Below are 18,026 nucleotides of genomic sequence, written 5' to 3' on the forward strand. Positions count from 1 at the left end.
TAGTCTGAAGTCAGGGAGCCTGATTCCTCCAGCTCCGTTTTTTGTTCTAAAGATTGCTTTGGCTACTCGGGGTCTTTGGTGTTTCCATGCAAGTTGTGAAATTTTTTGTTCTAGTTCTGTGAAAAATGCCAGTGGTAGTTTGACAGGGATTGCATTGAATCTGTAGATTGCTTTGGGTAGTATAGTCATTTTCACAATGTTGATTCTTCCAATCTGAGAACATGGTATATCTCTCCATCTGTTTGTATCATCTTTAATTTCTTTCATCAGTGTCTTATAATTTTCTGCATACAGGTCTTTTGTCTCCTTAGGTAGGTTTATTCCTAGATATTTTATTCTTTTTGTTGCAGTGGTAAATGGGAGTGTTTTCTTGACTTCACGTTCAGATTTTTCATCATTAGTGAATAGGAATGCCAGAGATTTCTGTGCATTAATTTTGTATCCTGCTACTTTACCAAATTCATTGATTAGCTCTAGTAGTTTCCTGGTAGCATCTTTAGGATTCTCTATGTATAGTATCATGTCATCTGCAAACAGTGACAGCTTTACTTCTCCTTTTCTGATTTGGATTCCTTTTATTTCCTTTTCTTCTCTGATTGCTGTGGCTAAAACTTCCAAAACTATGTTGAATAAGAGTGGTGAGAGTGGGCAACTTTGTCTTCTTCCTGATCTTAGTGGAAATGCTTTCAGTTTTTCACCATTGAGGACGATGTTGGCTGTGGGTTTGTCATATATGGCCTTTATTATGTTGAGGAAAGTTCCCTCTATGCCTACTTTCTGGAGGGTTTTTATTGTAAATGGGGTGTTGAATTTTGTCGAAAACTTTCTATGCATCTATTGAGATTACCATATGGTTTTTCTCCTTCAATTTGTTAATAATGGTGTATCACATTGATTGATTTGCGTATATTGAAGAAACCTTGCATTCCTAGAATAAACCCCACTTGATCATGGTGTATGATCCTTTTAATGTGCTGTTGGATTCTGTTTGCTACTGTTTTGTTGAGGATTTTTGCATCTATGTTCATCAGTGATATTGGCCTGTAGTTTTCTTTCTTTGTGACATCCTTGTCTGGTTTTGGTATCAGGGTGATCGTGGCCTCATAGAATGAGTTTGGGAGTGTTCCTCCCTCTGCCATATTTTGGAAGAGTTTGAGGATAGGTGTTAGCTTTTCTCTAAATGTTTGAAAGAATTCGCCTGTGAAGCCATCTGGTCCTGGGCTTTTGTTTGTTGGAAGATTTTTAATTACAGTTTCAATTTCAGTGCTTGTGATTGGTCTATTCATATTTTCTATTTCTTCCTGATTCAGTCTTGGCAGGTTGTGCATTTCTAAGAATTTGTCCATTTCTTCCAGGTTGTCCATTTTATTGGCATAGAGTTGCTTGTAGTAATCTCTCATGATCTGTCGTATTTCTGCAGTGTCAGTTGTTACTTCTCCTTTTTCATTTCTAATTCTATTGATTTGAGTCTTCTCCCTTTTTCTCTTGATGAGTCTGGCTAATGGTTTATCAATTTTGTTGATCTTCTCAAAGAACCAGCTTTTAGTTTTATTGATCTTTGCTATCATTTCCTTCATTTCTTTTTCATTTATTTCTGATCTTATCTTTATGATTTCTTTCCTTATGCTACCTCTGGGGTCTTTTTGTTCTTCTTTTTCTAATTGTTTAGGTGCAAGTTTAGGTTGTTTATTCGAGATGTTTTCTGTTTCTTAAGGTAGGATTTTATTGCTATAAACTTCCCTCTTAGAACTGCTTTTGCTGCATTCCATAGGTTTTGGGTTGTCGTGTCTCCATTGTCATTTGTTTCTACGTATTTTTTTATTTCCTTTTTGATTTCTTCAGTGATCACTTCGTTATTAAGTAGTGTATTGTTTAGCCTCCATGTGTTTGTATTTTTTACAGATCTTTTCCTGTAATTGATATCTAGTCTCATAGGGTTGTGGTCGGAAAAGATACTTGATACAATTTCAATTTTCTTAAATTTACCAAGGCTTGATTTGTGACCCAAGATATGATCTGTCCTGGAGAATGTTCCATGAGCACTTGAGAAAAATGTATATTCTGTTGATTCGGATGGAATGTCCTATAAATATCAATTAAGTCCATCTTGTTTAATGTATCATTTAAAGGTTGTGTTTCCTTATTTATTTTCATTTTGGATGATCTGTCCATTGGTGAATGTGGGGTGTTAAAGTCCCCTACTATGAATGTGTTACTGTCGATTTCCCCTTTTATGGCTGTTAGTATTTGCCTTATGTATTGAGGTGCTCCTATGTTGGATGCATAAATATTACAATTGTTATATCTTCTTCTTGGATCGATCCCTTGATCCTTACGTAGTGTGCTCCTTTGTCTCTTGTAATAGTCTTTATTTTAAAGTCTATTTTGTCTGATGTGAGAATTGCTACTCCAGCTTTCTTTTGGTTTCCATTTGCATGGAATATCTTTTTCCATCCCCTTATTTTCAGTCTGTATGTGTCTCTAGGTCTGAAGTGGGTCTCTTGTAGACAGCATATATATGGGTCTTGTTTTTGTAACCATTCAGCCAATCTGTGTCTTTTGGTGGGAGCATTTAATCCATTTACATTTAAGGTAATTATCGATATGTATGTTCCTATTCCTATTTTCTTAATTGTTTTGGGTTTGTTATTGTTGGTCTTTTCCTTCTCTTGTGTTTCTTGCCTAGGGAAGATCCTTTAGCTTTTGTTGTAAAGCTGGTTTGGTGGTGCTGAACTCTCTCAGCTTTTGCTTGTCTGTAAACATTTTAATTTCTCCATCAAATCTGAATGAGATACTTGCTGGGTAGAGTAATCTTGGTTGTGGGTTTTTCTCCTTCATCACTTTAAATATGTCCTGCCCGTCCCTTCTGGCTTGCAGAGTTTCTGCTGAAAGATCAGCTGTTAACCTTATGGGGATTCCCTTGTGTGTTATTTGTTGTTTTTTTGTTTTCTTGCTGCTTTTAATATGTTTTCTTTGTATTTAATTTTTGACAGTGTGATTAATTTGTATCTTGGCGTGTTTCTCCTTGGATTTATCTTGTATGGGACTCTCTGTGCTTCCTGGACTTGATTAACTATTTCCTTTCCCATATTAGGGATGTTTTCAACTATAATCTCTTCAAATATTTTCTCAGTCCCTTTCGTTTTCTCTTGTTCTTCTGGAACCCCTATAATTCGAACGTTGGTGTGTTTAATGTTGTCCCAGAGGTCTCTGAGACTGTCTTCAGTTCTTTTCATTCGTTTTTCTTTATTCTGCTCTGCAGTAGTTATTTCCACTACTTTATCTTCCAGGTCATTTATCCGTTCTTCTGCATGAGTTATTCTGCTATTGATCCCTTCTAGAGTATTTTTAATTTCATTTATTTTGCTGTTCATCGTTGCTTGTTTCATCTTTAGTTCTTCTTGGTCCTTGTTAAATGTTTCTTGCATTTTGTCTATTCTATTTCCAAGATTTTGGATCATCTTTACAATCATTATTCTGAATTCTTTTTCAGGTAGACTGCCTATTTCCTCTTCATTTGTTAGGCCTGGTGGGTTTTTATCTTGCTCCTTCATCTGCTGTGTGTTTTTCTGTCTTCTCATTTTGCTTATCTTACTGTGTTTGGGGTCTACCTTTTGCAGGCTGCAGGTTCGTAGTTCCCATTGTTTTTGGTGTCTGTTTCCCAGTGGCTAAATTTGGTTCAGTGGGTTGTGTAGGCTTCCTGGTGGAGGGGACTAGTGCCTGTGTTCTGGTGGATGAGGCTGGATCTTGTCTTTCTGGTGGGCAGGTCTACGTCTGGTGGTGTGTTTTGGGGTGCCTGTGAACTTATTGTGATTTTAGGCAGCCTCTCTGCTAATGGGTGGTGTTGTGTTCCTGTCTTGCTAGTTGTTTGGCATAGGGTGTCCAGCACTGTAGCTTCCTGATCGTTGAGTGAAGCTGGGTGTTGGTGCTGAGATGGAGATCTCAGGGAAATTTTCACTGTTTGATATTACGTGGAGCTGGGAGGTCTCTTGTGGACCAGTGTCCTGAAGTTGGCTCTCCCACCTCAGAGGCACAGCACTGACTCCTGGCTGCAGCACCAAGAGCCTTTCATCCACATGGCTCAGAATAAAAGGGAGAAAAAGTAGAAAGAAAGAAAGAAAGAAGATAAAATAAAGTAAGGTAAAATAAAATAATGTTATTAAAATAAAAATTACTACAAAAAATTTTTTTAAAAAGTAAAAAAAAACGGACAGATAGAACCCTAGGACAAATGGTGAAAGCAAAGCTATACAAACAAAATCTCACACAGAAGCATACACATACACACTCACAAAAAGAGGAAAAGGGGAAAAAATAATAAATCTTGCTCTCAAAGTCCACCTCCTCAATTTGGGATGATTCGTTTTCTGTTCAGGTATTCCACGGATGCAGGGTCCATCAAGTTGATTGTGGAGCTTTAGTCCACTGCTTCTGATGCTGCTGGGTGGGATTTCCCTTTCTCTTCTTTGCTCTCACAGCTCCCGGGGCTCAGCTTTGGATTTGGCCCCGCCTCTGCGTGTAGGTCGCCGGAGGGCGTCTGTTCTTCGCTCAGACAGGACGAGGTTAAAGGAGCCGCTGATTCGGGGGCTCTGACTCACTCAGGACGTGGGGAGCGAGGGGCACGGACTGCGGGGCGAGCCTGCGGTGGCAGAGGCCGGCGTGACGTTGCACCAGCCTGAGGGCCACCGTGCATTCTCCCGGGGAATTTGTCCCTGGATCCCGGGACCCTGGCAGTGGCGACCTGCACAGGCTCCCCAGAAGGGGGTGTGGACAGTGACCTGTGCTCACACACAGGCTTCTTGATGGCGGCAGCAACAGCCTTAGCGTCTCATGCCCGTCTCTGGGGTCCACGCTTTTAGCCGCGGCTCGCGCCCGTCTCTGGAGCTCCTTTAACCAGTGCTCTTAATCCCCTCTCCTCGCACACCAGGAAATAAAGAGGGAAGAAAAAGTCTCTTGCCTCTTCGGCAGGTCCAGACTTTTCCCCGGACTCCCTCCTGGCTAGCCGTGGTGCACTAACCCCTTCCGGCTGTGTTCACGCCGCTAGTCCTCTACCTGCGCTCCGACTGAAGCCCAAGCCTCAGCTCGCAGCCCTGCCCGCCCTGGTGGGTGAGCAGACAAGCCTCTCGGGCTGGTGAGTGCCGGTTGGCAACGATCCTCCGTGCGGGAATCTCTTCGCTTTGCCCTCTGCACCCCCGTTGCTGCGCTCTCATCTGCGGCGCCGAAGCTCCCCCGCTCCGCCACCCGCAGTCTACGCCCGCGAAAGGGCTTGCAGTGTGTGGATACCTTTCCTCCTTCACAGCTCCCTCTCACTGGTGCAGGTCCCGTCTCTGTTCTTTTGTCTCTGTTTTTTCTGTTTTCTTTTGCCCTACCCAGGTACGTGGGGAGTTTCTTGCCTTTTGGGAGGTCTAAGGGCTTCTTCCAGCGTTCAGTAGGTGTTCTGTAGGAGTTGTTCCACGTGTAGATGTATTTCTGATGTATCTGTGGGGAGGAAGGTGATCTCCTCGTCTTACTCTTCCGCCATCTTAATAAATCTCAGGCTTTTCCCGTTTTTAAAATTGAGGTGTTACTATTTTTCTTTTGTATTTGAGAGAGGTTTTTATTTGCTGAGGATATGGACTCTCATTTGTTACAAATATTTCCCCTCTTATTAGTATTTAATTTTTTTGTAAATGTTAGTACAAGATGATACATGCATAGAAACACATTCTCCTTTGTGAGCTAAGACAATTAAAACACATATTTGGAAAAAAATATTCACTAGCATTCAGAGTGGCTCACTAAATAATTCTTAATCGTTGTGCACAGACTATGGTAATTTTACAAAGCAAGAGAACAAATAATACAACCTTGTGTTTCAGCTGTTGCTGCCTAACAAGGCCCTCCAATAGTTAGTGACTAAAAACAGCAGGTGTTTTATTGCTCAGAATTCTGTGGTCAGGAATTCAGACAGGGCTTAGCAGAGATGCTTTATGTGTCTGTCCTCTTGGCCTAATTGGGACTGGAAGGTCCAAGATGGTGTCACTCACATTGTTGTGGTCTTGGTGCTGCCTTTTGGCTGGAGTTACTTGATTCTCCTCCATAAAGTTTCTTTCCACGTAGTGGCCCATCATTCGGGAGTTAGCCTAGGCTTTCTTACGTCATCCTGGTTTCCAGCAGTGAAGGAGGAAGGGAAGATGCTTGATCTCTTAAGACCTAGGTCTGGAACTGGCATTATATTTATATATGCATAATACTTCTTCTGTATTCTGCTGGCAGGACTAGTCTCATGGGAAGCGTCTTGAAATAGACTACCTTTTAACAGGAAGAACAGCTTGAACATAGGAGGAAATTTAAGCAGTTATTGCATTCAAAATCTACCACACCTGGTTATATTGAGAAGCCTACTATTTAGGCGCGGAGCTATTGAGAGAGAGAAGAAATGCTCTCAATTGCAGTGGTAGAAAACCTTACTAAATATCCTTAAAGTTTAAGCCTTTTTATTACTTAACAAAGCTAGGTGCATGGAGGTCAGGCCATCCCCAGGGTTGGTTAATTCAATGAATTGACAATATTGTCAAGGACCCAGGTTCCTTCCCTCCTTTTGCTCCTCTGTCTTTAAGTGTGTTGGCTTGTTCTCCAGTCTGGTTTTCCTTATGGTCCTAAAATGGTCTCAGTTACAGATTACAGATAATACCCAGAGGCAAGAAAAGGGGGACACCCTTATATTCAGTCTCTTTTTAAGACTAAGGAAAACCTTTCCCCCCAGCAGATTTTCCCACATATCTCATTAGTTAAAATTGTTTCACCTGTTCATGCCTATCACTAACAAAGGGGTGAGGCCTCCAAGATAGGCTTGGCCAATTGAGATTCATATCCCAGCCTCTCCTGAAAGACACAGACAGTCTGGGGAAGGTGAACAAAATTAGGATTATGTCAAAAAGACAGAAAAAGGGGTTAGATAGATGAATAATGAGTGTGCAACAGTAGCATCTACTTCAGTAGGTAATCTTATTATAGGTAATAGGCCTATATGGGTAAGAAAGTGAGACACTTTGAAAAAATTCAAATTCCTATCATTCCTTACAAGATGGTACAGATATTTAAAATATAAAACAGTTACTTAGTTGCAAGAGATGTAGACTAGAGATTTATAGCAAATTTCTAGGGCTTGGTTTAAATTCCTAGTGGGATAGCAACTGATTACTTTTAAGAGCCTTAGTCGACAATTTCCACTTACATAGTGTCTTAGCCCATTTTGCTATAACAAAAATACCATAGACTCAGTGGCTTATAAACAACATAAATTTATTTCTTACAGTTCTGGAGGTTGGGAAGTTATGATCAAGGCATCAGTAGATTCAGTGTCTGGTGAGGACCCACTTACTCATTCATAAACTGGTGATTGGTGAGTAAAGCTATTTATTCAGTAAAGTCCAACTGCTTGAATTGTGTAAATATCATTTAGCAATGCTATACTTCATGGTCTTCATCAAGTGAGGTAAACTTAACTGTAAACCACTGTTCAGTTGTAAAGATAAAGAAAATGGCTTCTGATGCTTAAAGGAAAATGTATCATTCTTTCACTCAGCAAATATTATTGAATATTAGTATATGTAAGAAAAGTGAGGGAATCAAATGAAATAAAAGATAAGTTTCCTCACTTCACTTAACAACTATAACACCTAGAGTATAAACTTCATGAGGGCAGGGGTTTTGTTTTTCTGTTGTCGTCTCCCCAGTATGACTAGCAAACAAATACACAAGAGAGAGCATTGGTTCTGTTAAAGTGATTCAATAAGGAGGTCGTTTGAGCGAGGTGGCTCTAATGCCTTGGCAGCCTGTATAAGCAAACCAAAACCTAAGCCAGAGTTGATTCGTGTAAATACCTCAAGGTCAAGAAAGTGAAACTTAAGAACAGCTAATCACGAAGAGCCAATTAGGCTTTCTCAAATGAGGCCATCACTTAAGCAATAGTCAATCAATTTCCTTGCTTCGCTTCCACGCCACGTCTGCTCTATAAACCCTTCGCTTTAGCTCCTGCAGTGGAGTGCTCCTAGCCATTTTCAGTTTGGTGCTGCCTGATTTGCTTTGATGTTTGCTCAAATACACTCTTCAAAATTTACATGATCCTTAGTTTACCTTTTAACAATACCAAAACTAGTGATAGTAATTGAAGGATTCAAAGACGTAGAATATTCAGAAAGGAAAATTTTGAATAATCTACTTAGACTCTTTATTTTAACCTAAGATTTATTTTAATCAGGTTTTGACAGACGTGCAGACAACAACCTTTGAAAGAAGAGTTTATGACTCACAGTTACCCAGAGGATGGTAGGCACCACGTGCCACATGGGGCCATACGGCGTCACTTACAGGGAGAAGTAGAGAGAACTGGGACTAAACCTTTGTTATAGTGCTGAGAAGAGCTAGGTGGGGATGTCTCCTACGGAGTGGGAAGCAGAACACACAGCTGATGCTTGTGATTGGAGGGTTTGTGACAGATTTCCGAATGCCTGATGGTGGAGGTGTTTGTAAAAAACCTTGCGTCATTAGCATGGCTCCATGACTCCAAGATGCCAAATCATTAATACGGAATATCAACAATAATTATTACACAATTAAATTCTATTACTGTTACTGTTATTTCACCAATTTAGCTTTGTATTTTTTTAGAGACATAATAGATGTATTAACAGAACAAGACAATGCTTATTTGTAGCACACAAGACAGTAAACAAAGGCCTTATTTACTGAGTTGTTTCTCTTTGCCTCAATGTCAAAGAAAGCCGTTGAGGTTGCTCATGAGGTACATTCTTTCATTTACCATGCCTAGAACAGAGATAAAGCTACAGACAGGCTCCTATTGTTGTTTACTTTTTCTTTTTTCCCTTTATGGGTTAACCACAATGACAGATCTCATCCTAGCTCTTAATCCTGCCAGCCACTTCGGAAAGATCTTCCACCAGGATTCTGTTCTGCCTTAGGGGTGATTCAACAAAGAAAGATACATTCTAAGATTGGGGGGGGGGCGGGGAAAGGCAATGCCTTTCTAAATGAATGGATTATGAGTAATGAAAAGAACATCTCTACTAAAGAAGCTGAATGAAATATTTTCTAGTGGTTTTGTGGGTAGGAAACATTAAATTGTGGAGGGGAGGTTTTTGTTTTTGTTTTTAAAGCTGTAGGACTTAGGTGTTAAAAGGCACGTCATTTCATTATAACTGTTATTTGTGGTAAGCTGGACCTGTTTAAAAATCTAATTTGGTTGTCTTGAGCTTGTATTATTTACCTATATTCTTTTGTTGTTGTATTAATTGTTACTAGAAGGAGATTGATGTTTTAATTGAATTTTTAATCGAACAGTGAACTTATTGAATCTTCATTGGGTTTCTATTTGGCAACAATGAGAAGTTCATTTCTTTTAATCTTGTTAGGTAACATGGTGGGAAATGACTAATATATATACTACCCAGTATTACCTCTAGGCCTCCCAAATGCCAACATATACTTTTATTTAAAAAACATTTTTCAGGAGGTACAGTCCAGTTTGCTTACTTTTTCTGGATTTGTATTGCTTTTAAAAATTCCTTATTTTATATCATCTTTTTGTGACTGGGATTATACTGCTGCAGGTAATAACACTTTCATATTGAGTAAAAGAATTTAGAACAGAAAAAAAAAGGAAGTATGTATCCTTATCTCCACACTTCCATAATTCCCCAAAATCATACTTTAATGTAAAAGTAAGTGATAGCTTTAAAATTTTTCAGTATACTCTCTTCTTATTTATTAATCCAGTTTCCTCTTACCATTCCAGTGAAGTTGAACCTTAGAAGATAGTAACCTTGTAATTGCCAAATCCAGTGACCGCTTCTCAATCCTTATCCTTCCTGATAAGGACTCAAGCACTTTGTCACTGTTGACAGCCTATCCTTTTTTTTTTTTTTTTTTTTTTTTTAGTTTCTAGGGCACTGTTTTTCTCTACTACTCCAGCCGCGCGTTGCCTAGCTAGCTCCTCTTTACCACCTACTTCCTTCCTTCAGGCTTCTGCTGAGCTCATCTTCAACACTCTCCATATGTATTCCCTCTGTTGGGGGAGTGATTTCACTCTTCTACTCATACATAAATGATCTCCCAATTTGTATTTTCATTCCTGACTTGTTTACTAAAGGAAAACCATTTCTCTATTCATGACACTTCTGACACCAAATGTGTGGGTTTTCATTACCCAGCAATTCTCCAGTTCTCTGGGGACACAAACTAGCTGTCCTACAGTTTAATTCAGTTCTGACACTAACTACCCAGTCAGCACAGACCCCACAGGTTAAAGGTTGAGTCTCATAATACTGCCCCCAACTTGAGACAACAATTTTTTTTTTTTCTTTTTTTTCGGTACGCGGGCCTCTCACTGTTGTGGCCTCTCCCGTTGCGGAGCACAGGCTCCGGACGCGCAGGCTCAGCGGCCATGGTTCACGGGCCTAGTCGCTCCGCAGCATGTGGGATCCTCCCGGACTGGGGCACGAACCCGTGTCGCCTGCATCGGCAGGCTGACTCTCAATCACTGCGCCACCAGGGAAGCCCCCGAGACAACACTTTTAAGTAGTGGGTTCCCAGCTTACCCACACTTCTGTCTGACTTGGCTATAAATTGGAGGTTCCCACAGTCCCTCCTGCACAGGTATGATAATTTGCTCTAACGGCTCACAGAACTCAGGGAAATACTTGACTTACTATTACTGATTTATTATAAAGGATACAAATGAACAGCCAGATGAAGATGTATATAGGGTGAGGTCAGGAAGGGTCTCAAGGTGTGGGAGCTTCTGTTCCCATAGAGTTTGGGTTGTGCCACCCTACTGGTAGCTTTCTGAACCCATCATTTAGGGTTTTTATGGAGGTTCCATTACAAAAGTATGATTGATTAAATCATCGACCACTGACGATTAACTGAATCCCTAGTCCCTCTCCTCTCCCTGGAGGTCGCTGGGTGAGGCTGAAAATTCCAGTCCTCTAATCATGTCGTTATTTTCTCTGGCAAACAGCCCTTCCAAGAGTCACTCCATTAGCATATACTCAGGTGTAGTTGAAAGGGGCTTATTATGAATAACAAAAGACACTCCTTTCACCCCACCAGTCAGGAAATTCCAGGGGGTTTAGGAGCTCTGTGTGAGGAACTGGGGATGAGGACCAAATATGTCTTTCTTATTATATCTACCAAGCCCCAAATCTTAATTTCCAACCTGTGAGGACATGTATCCTGGACAGTTTACCAATTCTTCAACATTCACACAGCCAAATCCGACTTGACTACCTTCCTTCATTTTTAATCTTATTAATAATTGTTATATTATGGAATTATTAGAATAATTACTTATTAACTTGCTTTTTTAACCTCGCACATCATGGCTAAGTAGAAATTTTAGGGCCAGTGGAAGGGACTGGGAAAAATTGGTCATTTAAAAACTTTGGTCGTATTGAGGCAGGAGATAGATGGGCTCCAGGCTGAGCAGCCAGAGTTTGTCCCCTGTGACAGATACTCCAAAATAGCAGGAGGGAGGAGAAGCTGAGCCCTGCCCAGATAAGAGATAAAAGACCACATATTCCTCATTCTCCAAGTCAAGGAGACCTTCCTGACTACACAGGCGCAGAAAGTCTCCTTGGAGGTCAGTAAGGGAGGGGGCACCACCCCATAGTAAGTGATGCCAACCTACACATAGGCCTCTTTGCTAGAATCCATCTTGGCTAAGAGATGCACGCACACACGCACGCACGCACGCACATGGGAGGACCCTGAGATATACCAAATACGGACTCAAAACCAGGCAAAGGAAGATGATTGGTCAAAGAAAACCCAGAAGAAATGCCCCATAAAAGTGATTCAAACTACCAAGAGGTGCAACTCCCTCTGAGCCCGCCCATGTGTCTATCCACAAGTACTCTTTTTCCTCCTAGTAAACACTTTGCTTGTTTCACTACTTTCCGTGTCTTTGTGGGAATTCATTTCTACAAAGCCGAAAGGCCAGGGCCTTGTCACTGACCACTGGTATAGTGGGTAGGATTCAGCACTCACTGCCGCAGCCTGACTTCAGTCTCTGGCTGGGAACCGAAATCCTACTTCAAGCTGCTGCAGGCCAAGGCCACCTGAGATCAGTATTGAATCATCATCTGAAGTAGCTCAAATTTGTCTTCTTTTCCTTTTTGCTGTTTTAATTCAAACCTTTATTATCTTTCTAGTAATAGCTTCTTAATCGATCTTGACTCACATCTGCCCTCTTACTCCGGTGCACCTTGCAGATTGCTGCCAGAGTCTTAACATGAATCTGATGATGTAATCATCCTATGTAGAAATCTTTGCTGCCTTGCTGTGTCCTCAGAATATAAGGTGCACACCATTACCACGCCATTCAGCATCTTCCTCCTTCTGACCCACAGTATTGTCTCTTGTATACTAGGGCATCAAAGCTGAGGCATCATCTCTCTCATCCTGCTCTCATCCTGCTCTGTTCAACATTTTGCCTTTGCAAGATGTCTTTAATAAATTGTCTTTAATAACCTTTTTGCTTTTGGATGTAATCCTGAGCATCCTTCAAGGCTGCTTTATGTATTGTTTTCCCTTTGAAACCTTCCTCAGCACCCTAGGAAGGGCTCTGTTATGAGTTGCTCCTCTTGTATATGTCAGTATTCCTAGGATCTAGCAAAGCACTTTGAGCATACTGTTAGCTTCTTTTTAAAATTTGAAGTCCTTATTTTTAGAAACGATCCTTAAAAATGTAGTTTTTATTGCCATTTAGTTCTTTACCTGGTACATTTCCTTTGTTTGATTTCTTAGCAAACGAAACTAACATCATCATCACTGTCATCAACAGTTTGACAAACATTTAACAGATGTCTAGACTGCTTGCATGCAATTAGGGGGCAGAAAGATTTAACAGTTGGTCCTGCACCACCAGCTCAGTCAGCTCCGCGGTAGCCTTGAAGTGATGTTGCGTGATTGTACTTCTTCTAGTGCTGTGCTACCATACAGCCCATGGTGAGTCCTAGCAGAGACTGTGCACAGGAAGATGATGTGCTACTAAGTCTCCAAGTTTCATTTGAAATTCAAGGTCTACCCTGATGCACACTTCACACATTCCTAAGCTTAGTGGCTACTCCCTTATATAATTTTAAACAGGTCTCAAGTCAATTTTGCAGTTAAACAAGTCTAGTCGGTTTAGTTTTGTGTTTAAATAGCAACAGATTTCTCAGTCTCCTAGGAAACTGCATGGCAACTAGGAACTCTTTAAATATAGAGCATGCCAGGATCTCTTAAATCTTTAAAAGCAAGGACACTATTAATTAACAGTTTATATAGGTAAGCATGATGACATGGCAGAATGAAATAAAGCCAACTAATGACTGAATCTAACCAAACCAAACCAAGCAAACTCAAACAAGTAATTATTTATCTTTAATATCTAACTGGCCCAATATTTTACCATAATTTTATTATTCTATAAAAGGATCACATCCTACAGGTATAATAAAATATATAAAAATGTTGAATGTCAGTCAAACAGAAGTACCTATGCCATGGGATAAATTCTTCTGTTTTTACCGACTTGTATACTTGTACAAAGAATGAGTAATTTAAACGACCTTAAAACCCTCACTAGTTTTTGTAGTTATTTGATCGTATTATTGTTAGTATCTATGTTAATAATATAGATATATAAAGGGTTAGTATTATAAACTGTAAAAGTATATCACATAGTAATCATGTTTATTAGACTGAAAGGTCATCAAATGTGCATATGAGAGGTGTTCCAGACTGCTCAAAGCATTCTTCAGTTTCTCTTATTCCCAAGCGCCCCTTGTTCCTTTACCTCTGTCCTCTCTGGCTTGGCAGGAACCTTGCTAGTTTGCGTTGTGTTACACCTGTTGTGAATTAACAAGCAGGTGATAATTAGCAACAGTGGTGACACTGGATCTAGCTGTAAAATGGTTGAAACCATCCAATGACCTCTACTGCTTTGGACATTCAGTTTGGTTGGAACCAGTAGAATAGCTAAATTTTTGTTTCCCACAGTCCAGCAATTCTTTAGTGGTTCTAAATACTCAGGAGAAACAGTCACAGGATTTTCGCGACGTTTTCCTGGAGCCTGCTGCCACCTCTTGGCCAGATAAAAGCAGGGCAGCTTTTGTAGGATCCCAGTGGAGCCTGCAGTACAATTAATTCCTCATTCCCACTAACATTTAATACTTTCTGAACAGAGTAATTTGGATTTTCAACATCTAGAGGATTCATCAAATATTTGAATTATAAATAAAAATCATATAACAGCCAAAGGGACCAAATAATCTGAAATACTTCCCACAGAGTTATACAAGGATGCTGCAAAGGAGTAAACTCTATTACAGCTAATTTTGAGTTATATAAACAGAAAGAAAATTAGCCTTGGAGAATTTTATAGTGAAACTCTTAAGGATCAATTCCTCTTATGCTTATTCAGTCTTATAAGTCTGTCATCTCTTTTTAACAGAGAAAGGTTTATCGCAGGACCAAAAGGGATGTCGGCTCCCCTGGCCCCGAGGGAGCCACCAACTGATAAACCTTTCTCTGTTCCAGACTCCGGCGTTTTGGTATTGTCTGGCGTCATTGGGCACACGGACTTGCATCTTGGTAACAAAAATATCAATAGAGTCAATATGTGCTACATCTAAATTTTTTGATATCTAATCAAATCAACAATGTCTATTAATCATTATCAAGCCAAACACTCTACTAGGTTCTGTGACTACTACAGTGAATAGAAGACAAAGGGTCCTGCCTTCTGGAAACCTGTATAGAGGGTGTCATGGAGACATCAACAGAATTCTAGAACACAGTAAGGTGCATTATACATAGAGTACTTTGGGAGCATGTGGGAGGAACTCTCAACCCCATCTTAGATTATGGAAAATAAAAGACAAAGCAGATTAATGTAAATAGTCTTTAATAGGCACACCAGTTTGCAGCTGACAAATACAGACAAATTTATGTCTCCCCTAACAAAAACTTAAGCCCCAGTTTTATATTGTCAGGTTTCTATCCAAAGTGTGTATTATTCATTGTAAATTTCCCTTTTTCTTCTCTCAAGGTAAAATACTTAAATTTGGAAAAATTGTGTACTCTTTGCATAGTTAAGATGTAAATCATTTAATAACTAAAGCTTAGAAATGACTAGAAGCTATGAAAGTTATATTTATAGTCTCTCTGGGTTTAACATTTAGTGTCTTAGGAATGATCACTTTTACTTTTTTATGATCACTTACCAATGTGGTAATCATGCTGCCCTCCCATTTTATAATTTAGGCTTATGTTCTGTAAAAAATTGCTTCTTTAAATAGATTTTTAGCTCTGTAGGTCTGAAAGCTTTAAGAATATAATTCCCTTCAGCTTTTAAATTTATTTTGTTTAAAATGAAAGGACAAGGAATACAGTGTAGAAGTTCCTCAGAAAACTAAAAATAGAATTACCACATGATCCAGCAGTCCCACTCCTGGGCATACACCCAGACAAAACTAATTTAAAAAGATACATGCACCCCAATGTTCATAGCAGCACTATTCACGATAGCCAAGACATGGAAGCAACCTAAATGTCCATTGACAGAGGAATGGATAAAGAAGATGTGGTACATATATACAATGGAATACTATTCAACCATAAAAATGAACAAAATAATGCCATTTGCAGCAACATGGATGCAACCAGAGATTATCATACTAAGTGAAGTAAGTCAGAAAGAGAAAGACAAATACCATATGATATCACTTATATGTGGAATCTAAAATGTGGCACAAATGAACCTATCTACAAAACAGAAACAGACTCACAGACATAGAGAACAGACTTCTGGTTGCCAAGGGGGAGGGGGTGGGAGAGGGAAGGACTGAAAGTGTGGGATTAGCAGATGTAAACTATTATATAAAGGATGGGTAAACAACAAGGTCCTACTGTATAGCATGGGGAACTATACTCAGTATCCTGTGATAAATCCTAATGGAAAAGAATATAAAGAAGAATGTCTGTATGTGTATCACTGAGTCACTGTCACTGTGCTGTACAGCAGAGATTGCCACAACTTTGTAAATCAACTCTACTTCAATAAAAAAAAATTAAATAACATGAAAGTTATCAGTCTGGGATGAATGAATGAATGACTAAAATAAACAAGTACATAAGTAAACAAATGAATAAATAGGTAAACACACACAGTACACAGATGATAAGCTGTTGGAATATTTCTCTCAAACTTTAGGTTGCTGCTGTAGTAAACTGTAGCTCTTTGGTATTTCCTACTAGTCATCTTCCTACTGCAAAAGCTGCTTCCCCCACCCCTGCCAATTGTCCACCTTCATTGTTGTCTTTAAACAATATATTTTTTCTCTTTAAAATAGTGTGGCATTTCTAGACCTCAGAATTTCATAAAATTCAGTTGTTAATGCCTTTAAAATTTGCTAAAATACTTTTATGTTTGTTCCTATTTTTAAGTAAATTTGAACTAATTTCTTAGACTGTTGAGTGGGAAATCATTTTTCAGTATTTTGACTCAGGGGCTCTTGGTAGCATCTTAAGACCTCCCAGTCTCTGATTACGTGTTTATAAGAATATTTTCAGTCTATTCAAATTGCTTGGGATACCTTTTAATGGAGGTTAAAATGAATAAAATAATCTTTTCCTAATCTGCTTAAAAGTTGTTTTTAATCTAATATTTTGAACAGATAAATTTTTGAATGATTCAAAAAAGTAACAAAAAGTATAAAATGAAAAATTTTTTCTTATCTACTCAGTTCCCACCTACCTGCCTACCCCTGGATAGCCAATATAAGTGGTTTATTATATATCATTACAGAGTTTCTTTTTGCATATAAGCAATATATATATATATTTATATTTTCTTAAGTTACCCTTTACTCAAAAGGAAGCATACCATATATTGTTTTCACTTTACTTTAAAAAAAAAACTAATAATAGTTTTAATAATAGATACCTTTCTGTATTATTTAACTGAAGAACTTTTCCATTTTTTCACAACTGCATAATATTCTATCATGTAAAATTTACTGAACTATAACTTAATCAGGTTATTGCTGATGGACATTTAGGTTGTTTCCAATTTTTTGCTGTTATAAACAGTGCTACAGGAATAACCAGATATGTTTTTAGAGAGGATTATTGATCTTATTGTTTTCTGTGAATATTTTTCCTCATTTATTCTTTGCTTTTTTGCTTTTCTTCTTTTTTTTTGAGATTTTTTTGGTTTTGTTTTTGTCATGCAGAACTTTTTGATTTTATATAGTCAGTTTTGTTAATTGTTTCTTCTATGGCTTCTTTGTTTTGTATCATGGTAAGAAAAGCCTGCCTTACTGTAAGGTTAAAAAGAAGTTTCTATTTTCTTCTAGTACTTTCATTGCTTTATCTTCACACCTAAGTCTTTGATCCATTTAGAATTTATCCTGATGTAAAGTGTGAGTCTAACCTTTACTTCCAGGTGGCTGTCCAATTGTTACAACACAGTTTATTGAATATTCCAACTTTCCCTGACCAATTTCAGATAACACCCTTTTCATATACTTAACTCCCAAATGTATTTGATTTATTTCTTGGCTTCCTATTCTGTTCCTCTGGGTTTGTCTGGCTATATATGTGTCAGGTTTTCTAATTGCTTTTGATTAATTAAACAGTATGATTTTTGTTTGCTTTTGTTCAATAAATTATATGGCTAGTAAACATCCTGTGCTTTGGGAGGCATATTTTGATTCTCAAGGTAGGGTGTGAATAAAGTCAGAGAGTAGAACTGCCCATGCCTATCCTTGATATGCTCAGTGTCTAGTTCTCTTGTTTTCAGCCTGCAGGCCAACGTTTTCTTAGATGTGTTGGAGAGATGCTTAAAACATTTTATTAGTCATATAGGCTCCCTGATAAGAGCTGTATGATTTGGACATGAAGTAGATCGTGTAAATAATCAAAGATGAAAAGAGGACTTGATCTTGCCCAGCTCTACAACAAAGGAAAGTCAGAAATAT

General features: G+C 38.9%; 1 long non-coding RNA gene across 1 annotated transcript in view; it reads left to right on the forward strand.

Moving 5' to 3' along the window:
* Positions 1-18,026, forward strand: part of LOC307197420 — a 67,747-nt gene that overhangs the window by 2,315 nt on the left and 47,406 nt on the right. The window contains exon 2 of the long non-coding RNA XR_013831403.1: positions 7,298-7,384. This is a non-coding gene — a long non-coding RNA (uncharacterized lncRNA). The remainder of the gene's footprint in view (positions 1-7,297; positions 7,385-18,026) is intronic.

This window comes from Stenella coeruleoalba, assembly GCF_951394435.1.
Source record: "Stenella coeruleoalba genome assembly, chromosome: 14".
Classification (NCBI taxonomy): domain Eukaryota; kingdom Metazoa; phylum Chordata; class Mammalia; order Artiodactyla; family Delphinidae; genus Stenella; species Stenella coeruleoalba.